Below are 12,018 nucleotides of genomic sequence, written 5' to 3' on the forward strand. Positions count from 1 at the left end.
TTTTCGAAACCCTTCAGACTCCAGAACTGCAGGTTGCAGGAAGGATCTGTTTCATTTTTGCTACACTTGGCCTTCGCAGTTCGTCAGACCTGATGTATTGTCTGTCTCAGCTTTGTGGCGAGCACTTTTGATTTAAATTTTCTATTAAGGAAGAAAAACGAATGTGAGCAAAAAGTGAGCTCAGATGTGGTTGAAAATGTGTCTGAGAGATGGGAACTCGTGCAAATGACGTGGAGAAGGCTTGCAAGCCGGCTCTCCTTCCTGGGGTGAGTTCCTGTTGTGGCTGATCTAGAAGTGTCTCGAGGAGGGCTCGGGCTGCCGGGGGCTTTGACGCCGCCTGCCGCATGCCCTTCTGCCGGGCTAAGCTCGCCCTGCACCCTCCTGGGCTGCAGCAGCCTCACTTGTGAACCGGGGACAAGGAATGTTCTCTCAGAGTTGCTGTGAAGGTGAGCAGGTCCATTCACAAAGGTTTCAGGCAGCCCTGGCCTTCGGGAACGGTCCCCTCCTGTCATTTCTGTTATTGTGTTCCTGCATGTCCCGTCGGCACTCCTGCGCATCACCTACGCCCCTGAAGGATTGTTTTTGTTTTCACTATGGTCTCTCGGGCAGAACAGGTTCCGACTTGGTCCTGGAGTCTGTGCGGGAGGTTTGAGGGTGGCTCCCCTGGGGCAGTCTCCGAGGAAGTCCATTCTCTTCTGTTGTTCCCACTTGAGTCTGTGTTGAGTTTGATGTTTTTCTTTCACGTTTCCTTTTTAGGCTTTAAAAGGCATTTGGAATCAAATCAAGTGAAAAAATGTTTTAGTTTAAAGTTGTACTTGAGGGGCGCCTGGGTGGCTCTGTCGTTGGGCGTCTGCCTTCAACTCAGGTCATGATCCCAGGGTCCTGGGATTGAGCCCCACATTGGGCTCCCTGCTCAGCGGGGAGCCTGCTTCTCCCTCTCCTTCTCCCTGTCGCTGCCCTACTTGTGCTTTCTCTCTCTCTCTCTCTGTCCAATAAATAAAATCTTAAAAAAAAATAAAGACGTATTTGGAAAGTTGACTCATGGGCACGGTCGTGGCGTCGTGGGGTCGGAGGAGCTGAGTGTGTGGCCTTAGCATGCTCACGTTCTTGGATCTTTGGCTTTGGAGCTTTGGGAGTCCCTGGTTCGTGCCACCACCCGCTGAAGTGGTGGCTCCATGCCTGGTGACTTTGTCCTCAGGCCCCATGAGCCACCCTTCCTGCTCCATATGGGAAGCGCTGGTCCCCCACACCCATTTCCCAGGCTCGCCCACGTGCAGGTCCCGATCCCTAAGGAGCTTCCTTTTTCCTGCTATCCCTGGGACTCTCTTCTGCTTCATTTGCGGGTTTTTTTTGTTTGTTTTTGTTTTTTAAGCCCCAAACCCTTTGTCCTAATGGTTAATAATCTTCTTCGACTAGACACATACCATGCATATTGGCTCGCCTTGGCCTTTCACAGTTGACTGCGGGCCACCACAGGCCTGCTGTGCAGACGTGCACAAGTTTCCTGGGTCCGTCTCTGTCCTCAGCCCTTCCCGTGACTCCCAAGTGATGGGAGGACCAGCCCCAGATTCGAGGGTAATTCGTAGACTGTGTTGCTAGCCTTTTTCCAGAGGAGCACCCCATAACAGGAAAGCCATCCTCTGCCTGGTGCGCAGTCTGCACTAGGCCTCCGGGTGGTTTGGGTGCTCTCTGTGTGCCCCTGAGCGGCTGGGGTTGTGGCGGCTCTCACGCAGCTGCCTCATACCACTTGCTAAACCGGCTCGAGAGCGAGCTCTTTAGACCCTGCCTGAGGGTCAGGGTCCGCGCTTGCAGACTGACTGCACGGCTTTGCTCTGAGAAGCGGGCAAGTCGCACGCTAAAAACAGTGAAAGCTGGGGGATGAGAGAATACTGCCCTTCCCTTGTGTTCGCACTTGCTGTTACATTCACACTTGCTGGTTGTGTCGCACTTGCAGAACATCTGCAGGAATGGTTGCTGAAAGACAACCCAACTAGCCAGCAAAAATTGGGACTTTCCGAATAATGTATGTCATTGTGCTATCTTCAGCCTGTGAGCTGTTAATAATATGTAGCTCTTTAGGTTTTATATAATACATAATATGTATAGAACATAATTCTATGTGTTCTATATTATGTATGTTAATGTGTATATAATAAATGTAGTATGCATATATAATATAGACATATAATACATCATATAAATCATAGATGTATTATTCCTATTTTATATAAACATAAAATACATTGACCTTTGAACAACATGAAGATTAGGGGCACTGATCCCCAACATGGTTTAAAAAATCCATATATAACTTTTGACTTCCCACAACTTAACTACTACCAGCCTATGGTTGGCCAGAAGCCTTAGCAATGACACGAGCAGTCAATGAACACAGTTTGTATATTACATGTTTGCCGTATTCATGCAGTAAAGTGAGCCAGAGAAAAGAAAGTGTTCAGAGAGTCCTAAGGGAGAGAAAGTACATTTGCAGCACTGTCCTGTGTTGGTGGGAAATAACCCTCATGTAAGTGGGCCCACCTAGTTCAAACCCATGTGCAGTGGTCAGCTGTATGTAGTCTTAGTCTGTTCCATATATTCCCTCTATGCTTTCCTCACTCCCTTGGCCTTTTAGTTTTTGTGGGCAAGTAGGCACGTCTCCTGCTCTCTGCCCAGATGGGCGGCGCCAGAAATTCTAGTTTTTATCTCAGTCTGTGAGGCGTCTCACGCTCCATTCCAAAACAGAGATCTAAGGGTAAGCGAGGGGCAGCCCTTCAGAACCTGGTTTGTAAACACATGTGTGCGTCAGGTCTCTTTGAGTTTTCAAAAGTAATTTTAGGAAGAATAATGAACTTGCTTCCGGCCATTTTGAGGCACATAGAACCGGGAAAAGGCTGTTGACACACACCTCTCTGGTGTGCTTTGCAAGTCTTGGAAGAGTGGTGGCTGTTGGGTGTGGCTGTCCCCAACTCCAGCTTGGCTGCTGGAACTTGGAAGCTGTGTCCTGAGAGTCTCACATGGGAGGTGGTGGCCGCAGGAGGGTTTTAAGGGTGACTTTGGGCCATGGTGTGAGACATGAAGCCTTTTCCACCTCTGGGTGAGTTTTTCCTGTTAAGCCCTGTTGGCAGAGAAGAAGCCGGAGCCATCCTAGAGGTGAATGGCCAGCCTTGGGGCCTTCTCCCTGGGAAATTTGTGTTTTATCAGAAAAGAGAATGACAGTTCTAGGAATAAAGTCCTTTTCCTACGCACACAAGTCCTGCAGGTCCATTGTAGTCGTGGCTTTCTGAGGCCCTGCCTGGCCTCTTGGCTGTATTTGACACAAGATTTTTTCTTCCCAGACAGCCCAGAGTGGGTAGCTCAGCTGGGGGCAGGGTCTTTACTCCAGTTTTGAGATCGGGGCCCCCATCCTGATGTTCTGTCTGTGAAGAGCCGCTTCCAGGATGATGGGTGACGCCGCGTGCTGTACTGGTGTTCACCATCCACACAGCCTGGGGCTGGACAGGCTGGGGTTGAAGGCTTCGATCCAGGCTGGGCCCTCCATGCTGATGTGGAAATTGCATAAGAAAGACGAAATTCTGCTGGTGTGCCATGTTTAACAAGGCTGGAAAAGGCTGAATCTTTAGGAAATGCTTTTAGTAGCAGGAGTTTTCTGGTTGCGTGAATTAAGTTGTTACAAGAGGTACAAAATTGCAGTAAGTGCTGTAATTTAGAAAATTAGATTTACGGGATCACGTCTCTGTTGGAAGAAGCCTTTACAGGTGTAACAGTGTAGCTAGTGTAAAATGCAGCCAGACTGGAGAGCAGAAGGTAGTGAGTGAGTGTTTTCGTGCTCATCCTCCTCTGTGCCCGCGCCCCTGGATTTTCAGATCTTAACGCCTTCTCAGAGGTTCTCTGCCCTGGCTGCTCTGCTGCTTGTGGGGTGGCCGTGGGAACATGCCCCAAGCAGTCAGCCAGAGTGGTTCTCAGTCTTGTCCCTGTCTGTCCTGCCCTGGCTGGACAGATCTGGCTGTCCCAGATCCAGCTGCTGGTGGTCGTGCCTCCAGAAAGCATCCCAGGTGCCCCCACTTGTCCCCTTCCCGTTGCCGTCCTCCCGGTACAGTCAGGAGGCATCCTCTCTGAAATACAGATCTAGTAATTCACTGTCCTCCACAACCCCAAATAGAACACAAACCTTCATTCCCCGGTGGTTCTTTCGGCCGCTGGAGTTCAGTCTCACCGCCTCAGAGCCCCACGTGGCCTGGCTGGAGCCCGCCGTCCCCAGCACCACCCGTCTCTGTCCCTCTTGGGGGGCCTTCCGTGGTGGCTGGGTGCCGGTTTCCCAGGGAGCCGTTCACTTCCACTTTCCTCCCTCCTCAAGATTTTGCTGACTGCCCTTCTTTCTCTAGGTCTCCCCTGAAGCACCCGTCTGTCAGGGAAAGCTTTAGCATTGAGGTTGCCTCCCCACGTTGTGCTGTTTCCATTGGTAGCACTTACCATGCTCGGGTGTGTCCTGAGTCCTAGCGTATCACCCTGCATGTGGCAGAGCCTTTGTCATATGTGGTGAGGGCAGAAATGGGAGCTGTGATGTTTAGGAGCATTTTAAGTGCTTCTGGGTACCCTGAGAGGTGGCATGTCCAGTAAACGTGGGCCCAGATGCCACCGCCTGTCTCACCTGAGCTCCCAACAGGCCCTGTGGTTGTACCACTGCTCCCCTCCCCTGGGCTGGCTTTCCCGGGGCTGCAGTCTGGGCGGCTGGGTCCGGTCTGCGCATCTGAGCTGGCACGAGACCTGTCTGCCATATCTGTCTAGCAGAAGGCGGCAGAATATTCCGGATGCTTCCTGTAAGGCTCTTGGGACGGTTGTGTTGACTCTTCACGTGGCCTCCCGGGCAGGTGTAGATAATCCCAGGGTCAGGTGAGATCATCTTTCTTGGTGATACAGTAGGAAAGTATTTTGAAATTACTAAACGTTTGTTTGAGTGTGAGGTGGTACAGTTACATTCAGTGTGCTTTGATAGGACACGTGGGCAGCGAGCTACCTTTCAGTGGAAACTAGAGGGCAGACTGAACTTACTGTCTCTCTATGCAAGAGCGTAGGGACTTGACTAATTTTCTTTCCGAATTAGGTTGATCTCTTATTTCTCTTTTATGTTTACTAGATGTTTAGTTTTCCTTTTGCTAGTGAAGAATACATTTCAGGGAGACCAGGTCAAATGTCAGGAAGGTGTTGTTTTTCATTTCTGGGTCTGTGGCTGTGGCAGTTCCTCTCGGAGGGCTCCGGTGGGTCACCTGTTTCAGGGACACTGGGCAGGGGTGAAATTGTGGCTTCCTGCTCGCACAGCTTCACTTTATCGGGGCCAGAAGTCTGCATTTTAACTGAGCGTTTTGCATTTTAAAGTTCTAGAAGTTTGAGGACCACAGCCCCGAGGGTCTCTCTGGAGTCTGTTTTCAACAGGATCTGTACAAGATGGCTCATTTGCTGACCTGTGCAGGCTCACCTGCACGTAGAGGTGACGAGGTGATGACAGGAAACAGCCCTGCCAGCACTGTGCGGTGAGAGGCGGGGAGGCTGGCAGTGGCTGAGGTTGAACTAGCCAGTGACCTTGTTCAGCTGGAGCAGAGAAGATCAACAAGGGGCATTGTTCCCTGTGCCTCTTGGGAACAATGGTGCTTTGACCACAGCTGCAGTGGGCGGAAGGGAGCCGGGCAGGGGGCTGGCCTCCTGGGTCCTACAGGGAAGGGCAGAGCCTCTGCTGTGGGCGGGCTAGCCTTGTCCTTCACCTTCACCAAGACTCACCAGACGCTGCCTTCCTTAGATGCCCGGGACGTGGGGAGCAGCAGTAAGTGTTTTTCAGAGGTTGGCGTTGCCAAGTATGTAGAATGTGGGGTCCTGGAATTTGCTTGTTGTGATCAGCTTAAAGCAGGGGAAACCCAACAAGTCGATGAGAAACCATTTCATGGCCAACTTGAACCCTGGACCGGACCCTCCCTCATTCATACCACAGCCTGCTCTGTGCCTCCTCCTTCCCAGTCTCCTGTAATCTTTAGGGGACTCACGGTTTGCCCTGCACAATTCGGTATCCGGGTTAGTTTGGTTTTCTGTCATCTCCCAAGTGTCTGTTCTGGCTCACCCAGGAGAAGAAAGGGTTCCCACTGGGGGATGGTGTCTACCCCCACCCACCATGAGCATCTAGGAACCTGTGAGGACATGTGTGATTGTCCCGATGACAGTGGGGGTGTGTGTATGAGCATTTAGTATTATGGGCGTGTGGGATGCTGAGTGCCCCTCGGTCTTGGGGACAGTCCCACACACTGAAGATTTGTCCCCCACGAGAAGCTCTGTATCTTGTCCGGCGCTTTCTTGAGACTAGGCCCGCCACGTGATCCATAATGAACCCGTGTGGCTCCATAACATCGAATGAGGTTAATCACGTGCCAGGGAAATAGACACGTGGCTGAAGCCCACTTCCTGGTGGGGGGGGCAGCTGTGCTCGGCCGGTGACAGTCCTGTTCCTCTGGGCTTCTGCGGTGCCACTTCACCCTTCCGGAGGGCACAGTGTAGATGAGAGTTATGAGCTAGAGTAATCCTGAGTGACTGCTCCTGTCCCACTTCAGAGACGCTGGCTGCTTGTTGTCCCCGGGCTCGTGGTGCTGCGAGTCCATTAGGTGTCACATTGTGAGAGGAGTGGCAGCGGAGGACCTGGGATTTTAGCCCTGGCACCCACCCAATGACTGCTCTTGGTACTACGAGCGTTGGGATTTGGGGCCCACAAGCCTTCTGGAGTCACTGTGTGGCCCCTGTGGCTCCTGTGGGGAGGAAAAGGAGGTTTGGACTAAGGATCAGATGGATCAAAGCATCAAACGGACTTACTGGTCTGTATCAGTCCCTGAGTTAGAGATGTCGGAGAAAGGACGGTGGCTCTTATCATTTAGGAACGGAAATGGATGAACAGACAGGATGTCTTCAGACCTTATTTTAAGAAAGGACTCAGAGGTTATGCTAATAAGCCAGATAGCTTCTTGAACTAAGGATGTCCCCTAATACTCGAGGGTTTGAGTATCTTGGAAACTAGATAAGAGTTAGCTTCACAGTGAGGGTGGCAGAGACAGACTGGGGAAGTTCAGCCACAGATGGTTGAGAGCAGTGGGGGCTGACGTGACTCAGCCATTTCCCACGAGGTCTCCTGTGGCCACAGTGACGGGATGTGTCCTTCCTGTGACTCGGGGAGCGGCTCCTCCGAGTACTTTCTAAGGAAATGAGCACCGCTGTGTCCAGAGGTTCAGCTCCAAGAACGTTTAGTGAATGAACATTGTTTGAACATTGGGAGCAGCCCAGATGGACCCCCAAAGTGGGGCTGGATACATAGGTTCCGAAATTCATCTATAGGGTGGAAGGTGCTGTTACCATGACAACCATGGGGTGGAAAGTATTGACGTGAGGCACAGTGTAGGACAAATAGCCTGTAGGGAACATACGGAAACATAGTAACACTTCAGTAAAGAAACTGTAAACATGGAAGGAAAGTCCTGGAAAGGCTTAGTCTGAAGGTTCAGGTGGATTAGCTGTAAGTGGCTGAACTCCAGGGACCCGGAATTCTTCCTCGGGGTTTCCTACTTAGAATGTCTAATGTGGACACGTATCATAATTTTTGTAATTAAGACAGCTTCATACCCTAAATAAAAACATGATCTCAGGGACAAACTTTTATCCAAATATTCTAATATTTAATAATCTTTTTAAAAAAGGTTTTTATTTATTGTCAGAGAGAAAGAGAGAGCCTAGGAGCACAAGCAAGAGAGCAGCAGGCAGAGTTCCGGAAAGGGAGAAGCTAGTTCCCCGCTAAGCAGGGAGCCTGACAGGGGTTTGATCCCAGGACCCTGAGATCATGACCTGAGGCAAAGGCAGACGCATAACCCACTGAGCACCCAGGTGCCCCTGTACTTAATCATTTTTAAATCCAGATATTCCTGGTATTGGGATTCTAAGGAGCTATGAGCTACTCACATCTTGTTTGGAAGTAGTTGATCTCAGGCACCAGGAAGCAAGGGTTGTGATTATCCAGAATGAATGTGGGTGGGGGAGGCCTTGGGTGATGTCACATTAGTATTGTCAGTCTAATACATTAATACTACAAGACTAACTTCAGTTTCCTGGTTGGAAACTCTCCCAGGAAAGTCTCCATTGCAACGTTGTACACCCCGTCTCTCCCAGGCTGGGGAACACCCACGGAGCCTGGACTTGGCTCCCTTGCCTAAAAAGCAGCTAAATCAGAGGTGAGAGTCTCAGGGGACATCCCTGCCTCCCAGATGAGTCAGGTTTCCAGCTGTAGGCCTCGTCTGTGGGCAGCGGGGGTGGGGGGGTGGGGGAGTGGGGGGGTGGGGGGGGTGGTTGCTCGCGATTCACAAAGGTGAGGCTGCAGAGCTGTCTCTGTGAATCAGTCTGTTAAGAATTTAGATCTTGGGCACCTGGGTGGTCCAGTTGGTTAAGCAACTGCCTTGGGCTCTGGATCGACCCCACTTTGGGCTCTCAGCTCCATGGGGAGTCTGCTTCTCCCTCTGACTTTCTGCCCTCTCATGCGCTCCCTCTCTCTCTCTAATAAATAAATAAATAAAATCTTAAAAAAAAAAAAGAATTTAGGTCTTGTAAGCAAATGCTTTGCAGCGGCATTTCTTAGAATAAAGTCTGTTGGACATGATTATGAGAAGGCTCCATGGCATTCAGAGAGACAGGTAAGGGACACATGGGTTTGTGTGAGGACACAGGTGAGCACATCCGGCAGCCTCTGGGCCCCCCCACATCTCATGCTTAGTTCGGTGAGACTCTGGAAGCCACACCGGCTTTTGGGTCTGGTAACCCAAACCCTGAGTTTGCTAAATATAGTTAGCTCTGGAGTTTTCTTTTCCTTGTAAGGATTTTTACTCTGTAGGTGAGTGCGCCCTGTCTATGGGCAAGGCACTCGGAGAAATCTGGAATCTTCTCCCCGATGTGGGGTGTGCTCGCTGCTCTGGGAACACTCGGGTGAGGACGGAGTTGACAGAGAGATAAGAAGTGTCGGTCTGGGTCAGTGACAAGCAGCCTGTGAGGACTTCCAGAGCCTAGGATGCTGCTTTCATTGAAAAAATCTTGATTTAGTGAAAAGAAGGGCCATCTGTACCCCAGTGTTTATAGCAACAATGGCCACGGTCGCCAAACTGTGGAAAGGACCAAGAGGCCCTTGAACGGATGAATGTATATTCGTATATTTACGAATGTATATTTACTCATATAAACTATGGAGTATTATGCCGCCATCAGAAAGGATGAATACCCAATTTTTGTAGCAACATGGACGGGACTGGAAGAGATTATGCTGAGTGAAATAAGTCAAGCAGAGAGAGTCAATTATCATATGGTTTCACTTATTTGTGGAGCATAACAAATCGCATGGAGGACATGGGGAGATGGAGAGGAGAAGAGAGTTGAGGGAAATTGGAAGGGGAGGTGAACCATGAGAGACTATGGACTCTGAAAAACAATCTGAGGGTTTTGAGGGGGCAGGGAGTGGGAGGTTGGGGGAAACAGGTGGTGGGTATTATAGAGGGCACGGATTGCATGGAGCACTGGGTGTGGTGCAAAAACAATGAATACTGTTACACTGAAAAGAAATAAAAAAAAAATCTTAGGGCTTAATTACAAATGAAAAAAAAAATCACTGCCAAAGTGTAATAAAATATACTCAGGTATGGGTCTATAATTTATGCATTTACACTGCCTTATAATGCATACTTAACAAGTATAAAGCCTGATGTTGATAATAACTAAACTTACACAGGAAAATAAAACATGTGTGTGTTAAGAATGTCACAAAAATATATTATCCTTAAAAATTTACTCATTTCCATGAAGTATTTTGGGGATGAACATTTATATGTCATCAAGATTTTAACTATGAGGAAATTGTTTTCCGAAATATGTGTTAATTTTTTTAAGAGCTGCAATGTGTCCTGAATAAATCACAGTGGAAGTAAAAAAAAAAAAATTCTCGAATGACAAAGGTTGGCAAGAAAGGCATCATAGTCTCCGTGCTTCTCCCCTTTCTTCTGATCTCCCTTCACGGAACATATATTATCAGATGGAACCTTCCTCCCCAGATTTTGTTAACAAAACAGGGGGTTTTTCAGGATTTCCATCTGATTTCCTCTTGGGAGGAGCAGGGTGGCGGCCGCTGAGCCCTGGCTGCTGTCCTGGGCCCTGCTTTCCCTGTGCTGGAGGGAGCGCTGTGGAGGTCGGAGGGCTCGTGAGCCAGGGGTGGCTACCCCCATGCCCTTGGGCCCCAGAGACGCCAACTTCCCCATGTGTCCGGCTCTGTTCCTGAGCCCGGGAGTGTGCGTGCAGGCCTATTGCTGGTGCCGGTGGGGCTGGTGTCACCCTCTCTGGGACAGTCGCTGTGTGGGGGCTGAGCCTCAGAAGTCAGGCTTCCCACCTCTTGGGGGTTACAGACTTGTGCCTTCTTTGGCTCCATGGGAGCCGGAGACTGGGGCTGTAGAAGGAGAATATACACAGGTGGTGTTTTCAGTAAAAGTTGTAGAGGCCTCTGGTAAAGAAGACTCTAGACTTTTCTTCAGTCTAGAAAAAGAAGATGTGTCAGTGACGAATGTGGAAAGCCCATGAAGCCCAGCGTCAGGATCTCGCCGACAGTGCGCGTTCTGTTGACAGGAGCAGCAGCCTTCATCAGGTACAGCCAGGCCTCTGGGGTCCAACTGGAGGTCCGGCCTCCCGAAGCCCATCATGCAACGCCAGGCTCCCTTCCTCCTGCCCGCAGCCCCCAGCGTGAGGCCTGGACGCTGGGCCAGGCCCTCCTTTGTGGCCCTCCCGGAAGGAAGGGCACCAGAATAGGTCAAATGACCCCGGGAATACAAGAGTACTCTTGTCTGACTTCAGCAGGAGCAGAGACATTGTCCTGTTTTCATCACATCGGACCCATCTGGGAGAGCAGTGCAAAGAACATTCTTGAAAAATAAAGTCTTCATTAAAGCATCCCTCTGCCCCACCAAAGAGCCCTGTAAGACACAGTGGCACGGCACCCTCGAGGCAGCTTCAGGGAGGAGGAACTTGATGTCCAGATGCCCCGTTGTTCTTCAGGCAATCCTGCCCTGATCCAGGTGTGGTCACAGAGTGGGGAAGCCAGGTGAGAGATGCTCGGGGAGGAGCCATCCTTCTGTTTCCTCCCTGACGGGAGCACTGAGAACACAGCCTCCTGTAATTGTGCACCGATGCGAGGAGCATCTCGTGACGATGCCAACCTGGGGGCCACAAGAGAGGAGAGACCTGTCGAGCACCCCCTCCGCGGGGTCCAGGGTCCGCTGGGGGTGCTGCTGTCACGACGCGCATCCCAGGGGCTGGCTGTCCTGTCCCGCTTGCACATACACTGGTGCACGGACGGACAGGAGCAGGAGTATCTTTCAGGATATCCCCTGAATATCTCCGAGGCCACCAAGTGCTTTTTGTACCAACAGACGGGACTGCACCGCTCCCTCCATTCACTGCTCCAGACAGGCCCTCTTCTGAACCAGCGTGGGCCTGTTTCTTAGCAATGGCCAGGACACAAATACAAAAGACTTTTTTTTTTTTTTAAGATTTTGTTTATTTGGGAGAGAGCAAGAGAGCAGGAGCAGTGTGTTGTGGGAGGGAAGGAGAGGGAGAAGCAGACTCCCCACTGAGCAGGGAGCCTGACGTGGGGCTTGATCCCAGGACCCTGACATCATGACCTGAGCCGAAGGCAGATGCTTAACCGACTGAGCCCACCAGGCGCCCCATGACGAGGTACTTTTTAAGACAATATTGTTTCTCTTAAGTGCCTCACTGAGCAGTATCCGCATGTTTCCGTGAGCTTGCTGATTCCTTTTCTATGTATGCATGTCTGTATGTCACATTATGCTTGCAAGAGCATTTTGGTATCCTGCTTTCTTCAGTAGCCTAATGATGTCTGCCTGAATATAATTTCTAATGGCTGCATACTGTTCTACTATGTGGCTGTTTCCTAGTTTCTTAAACCCTTCTCAG

At 50.4% G+C, this 12,018-nt stretch overlaps 1 protein-coding gene across 34 annotated transcripts in view; it reads left to right on the forward strand.

Annotated features, from left to right (window-relative positions):
• Window positions 1-12,018, forward strand: part of SGMS1 (sphingomyelin synthase 1) — a 265,194-nt gene that overhangs the window by 59,913 nt on the left and 193,263 nt on the right. The window contains exon 1 of one of the 34 annotated variants that reach the window (XM_082720983.1): window positions 5,799-5,815. The exons of the other annotated variants lie outside the window; for them this stretch is intronic. The gene's annotated coding sequence lies outside the window, so the exon portion shown is untranslated. Of the gene's footprint in view, window positions 1-5,798; window positions 5,816-12,018 lie in introns of those variants that run through there. 34 annotated transcript variants of the gene reach the window in all.

The sequence above is a fragment of the Mustela nivalis genome (genome assembly GCF_964662115.1).
Source record: "Mustela nivalis genome assembly, chromosome: 2".
Taxonomy (NCBI): domain Eukaryota; kingdom Metazoa; phylum Chordata; class Mammalia; order Carnivora; family Mustelidae; genus Mustela; species Mustela nivalis.